The sequence below is a fragment of the Prionailurus bengalensis genome, chromosome D1 (assembly GCF_016509475.1).
Source record: "Prionailurus bengalensis isolate Pbe53 chromosome D1, Fcat_Pben_1.1_paternal_pri, whole genome shotgun sequence".
Lineage (NCBI taxonomy): Eukaryota > Metazoa > Chordata > Mammalia > Carnivora > Felidae > Prionailurus > Prionailurus bengalensis.
The window spans coordinates 115,758,961-115,762,885 of record NC_057346.1 but is presented as its reverse complement, the minus strand read 5'-3'; the positions used below and the strand labels follow the sequence as shown (position 1 = coordinate 115,762,885).

General features: G+C 53.7%; 1 long non-coding RNA gene across 1 annotated transcript in view; it reads left to right on the top strand.

The window, feature by feature from the left end:
* The window catches only part of LOC122484179, a 28,023-nt gene that overhangs the window by 330 nt on the left and 23,768 nt on the right, over positions 1-3,925 (top strand). The window lies entirely within an intron of this gene.

Below are 3,925 nucleotides of genomic sequence, written 5' to 3'. Positions count from 1 at the left end.
GGAAGGGGGCCGGGCCTAGACGGCCTCACCAGAGCCGGCGGGGCGGGGCTTCGTGTGGGGCGGGGCCCTGTCGGCGGGGGCGGGGCCTCGCATGAGGCGGGGCCCGGGCAGCTTTTCTCCGAGGCGGAGCACCTGGTCTCCGAGGTCTCACGTGGCTGCAGGGCGGAATAGGTGGTCCCGGCTCCACCCTCACGGCTCCCCGCCCGGGGCAGAAGGCGCGTGCCGTGGCGTGTCTCGGACGCCGGGTCCGGGCAGTGACATTAACGTGATGGGGCTGGGGGCTCGGTTCGTCGGTTGTGTACGGCGGTGCTCTGCGGAGCATCGACTGCGCGTTAGAGCTGGAGAGTATACACGAGTAGAGAGACAGAAAAGATGATTTTGTAGGAAAGAGTGTTATTCACAAGGCGACGTTTGTAATCTGTGCGCAGTGTTTCATTTGTCTAACCCTGTCAAGAGCTGTTCTAATTCTGTGCCCCACTCAAGTGCATTCATTCAGTAAATGTTTATTATATAACCCCTTGTGCCCGGCTGTGCTGTAGGTGCTGAGGGTTGGACGTCGAGCAGACCAGGCAGAAATCCCTGGTGGAGGGAACCGTGGGAGCCGAGGCCCGGCCTGGGAGGGTTCCCTGCGGGACCACGGGTTGATGAGGGGCGTGGCCAGGTGTCCACAGACTGAAACAAGTGGCGCTCAACCGGGGGCATAAAATTGAAAGCTGAGAGTTTTACGGAGGAGGGGAAGAAAGGTCTGGAAGCAGCAGTCAGGAGCAAGGAGGACAGGGACCCGCCCTCCAGGAGAGAAAGCAGCTGTGCTTGACAGGCTGGTAGGGGAAGCCGTCTCCGGCTCCCGGAGCAAAAGGGATGGGAGGGTGCTCAGGAAAAAACTGGCTTTTCTCGAGAACTTACTCCTTAAGCGCCAGAATTTTATTTTAACAGTTTTAATATAAATTGATTATTTAATTATACTACGCACTTTCCTGTTCTACAGACATAGCATACTGACCTTGATGAACTTTTCTAAAATTAGTTTCAGCAAACTTTGGGAGACCTTCTGTGAGCCAGCACCTCTGCAGGGGCCTGGGAGGAAGGAGGGGTAAGCAAGGCCAAGGCCTGCCACCTGGAGCCACACGTGGGGCAGCAGTGCAGGCCTCAGGGGTCACAGATGCCCTACAGGTATTACAAAGCTGGGTGGATTCGAGGAGGGAGAAGAAATCTGGACGGTTGTTTTTGCCGAAACATGGTGATACTCACGTGATATCTTAAGATTACGTGCTGGTGCCAGATGTACCCGTCTTGTTGTCTCTGTTTTAGTTCATTGCTGTGTTTATTGGGAAATAATAGTCTAAGACTGTTGGAATTGGGCCTAAAGTGAGTACATGTCTGAGCGGGGATCAGAAATGTTCTTACAGGAAGAGACATCACGAACTTTAGTCCATAAATGTTACGACTTACGTTTCGGGTGCTTATCCATGAATAAGTTGTGAACTAGTCCCCATTTCTCAGAATTGACATTTTGGCAGATGAGGTTTGCAAATAAGGGAACTATGTGTCAGAGTTGATCTTTGGCATTTTATTAAACTGCGCCACTGGTTGTCTTCAAAGGAGATGGTTGAGCCCAGGGCCTGGAACCAGCTGACCTGGGTGTGACCTTGCCCTGTGGTGACCACGGGCGGACACTGTGCACCTCTAAGCTTGGTCATTTTCACGTGTGCACTAGTGCCACCAGCTACCTCCCTCCAGGTGGCACGGGTTCCGTGACGTAATGCAGGTCAGTGCTCACACACGTGGGCTCTAAACATTGCTTATGCGAGTGTGCAATGCAGAAACAGGGCCCTTTAGCTGGACTCTGGGTCTGAGGTTTCGACTTCATCCCAGGACACCGGACCGGCTCTCCCAGGCTGACTGTGGGAGTGGCTCCCTCGCCTACCACAAGAGTCACGTTTTTGGAAAGCTGCTAAAATGGTCTACTTTCATTTTATTCTTTTCTGTGCCATAACCTCTTAGATTTGTTTCCTGAAATTCTTGTAAGGATAAAGAAAACTGTTTAAAACAAGGGTTTGGGCCTGTTTGGTCCCCTTTGTGACATCCATGCGGATGTGAGGACTTGGCTGCTGTGAGGACCAGTGAGGCTGCACTCGAAGGTCACCACCGCACGTGCGTCCCAGACAAAGGGGGCCACGTGGGATTCACTGGGACTTAGGTCTTTATTTTGGAACTCACCTGTTTCTCCCAGCTAAGTCTTTATCTTCGTTCTTAAACTGAGTTCAGCTGCCGCGGGATCTTTGCTGCATAGAGGCACCCCGGCTGTGGTTTCGTATCGTCCCTCCTGGAGGTGACCACTCTCGTCCGCTTCCGGCGTGCACTGTCTTCTCGATCCAGCCCCAGACAGGCGTCCGATGGACATGAGTTCTCGGCCCCTTCCCACCTGCTCCCACCCTTACGCCTCTGTCCCCACCAGACTCCATGTTTCCTGAAGTAGAAACCCTTTGGATTCTTCTTGCCGCTTCCTCGAGCCCGTTGCAGGGTCCCGACATAGAGGGTCTCAGGAAGCAGGAGCGGAGGGGCTGAGGGGGGAGTCCCCAGTGTGTGTTTCTGAGATGCCATCCCGAAGAGACTGTAGTGCCACCAGCCAAGCAGTCAGACACGCTTAACCAGACGCGTCTTTGGGTGGGGCCCCTGTGGCTTTTCTACTTTCGTAAACATTTTCCGTTAGAAAAATACCTTGCTTACTGAAACACGAGACACAGAAAAGGGCACGTGGTGGACGCAGGGAGCACGCTGGATTTCCCCAGCCTCGCCCCCGGTGAGACAGAAGCCATTCAGAGCGAGGTGGCGGGTGTTTGAGAACTGAGCTGGATCTGCGGCTGCTCTGCGTTCCCGTGTGAGCAGTTACGTAACTGACAGCCTTCACCTTACGCTAGAGAGGGCCGGCCGGGTTGTGTTCTCCACTTTCCGTAGAGTACCCTCTGATCTACGGGCTGAGTTCTGTCATTTGGCGGGAGGAAGTTCACGTTGAAGCAGGGGTAGGGGAGCCTTTGCATACCCTGGTCAGCTCCTTGCCCTGAGGGAGAAGATTTGGGCTTTAAGGAGCTGATTTCAGTCCTGTAGTAAGGAAGCAGGCCAGTCACGGGGGGCAGTGCGCACTCCGAGAGTCCTGCGTTCCGTGCTGGCAGGGTGCTGTGGGCGCGGGAGTGACCTCCTCCCTCCTGCACGTAAACACTACAAGGATTAGACATTCCTATAGGACCCCGGGTCGGACCCTGAGCCAGCCTCTGAGAACCGAACAACATTAAAAACAAGAGCCTGCCCACAGGAGCTGGTGGGACAGCTGTGCAGTGGTGGGCACCAAAGGCCTTGGTCAGTTACCGTGGTGAGGCCAGGCAGGCGGCTTCGTACAGGAGGTATTTGATGCCTCCATACCTAACGTGGTACGGAGCAAAGCGTATGCAAAGGCACGGGGGTTTCAAATAACCTCTCTTCTGATCTCATTCTGCCTGGTTTTGAGATTTATATAAACGGAATTTGGGGTGCCTGGGCGGCTCAGTCAGTTAAGCGTCCGACTTCAGCTCGGGTCATGATCTCACAGTTCATGGGTTCAAGCCCCACATCAGGCTCTGTGCTGATGGCTCAGAGCCCAGAACCTGGTTTGGATTCTGTGTCTCCCTCTCTGTCTGCCCCTCCCCCACTCACATGCTGACTCTCTCTCTCTCTCTCGAAAATAAATACCAAAAAATTAATAAAAATAAATTGTATATTGCATGATATCTTTTCTTTGCCGAACAGCTGTGTGAGTGACCGCCATCATTTCGTTGTGAGCGGCGGTGGTCTGTGGTCCACACTGTGTTGTTTTCTACTGCGTGGACAAACCACACTCTACCTACCCATTCCTTCTTGGTGTACGACTCTTTCCAAACCAGTAGGTTTTCGC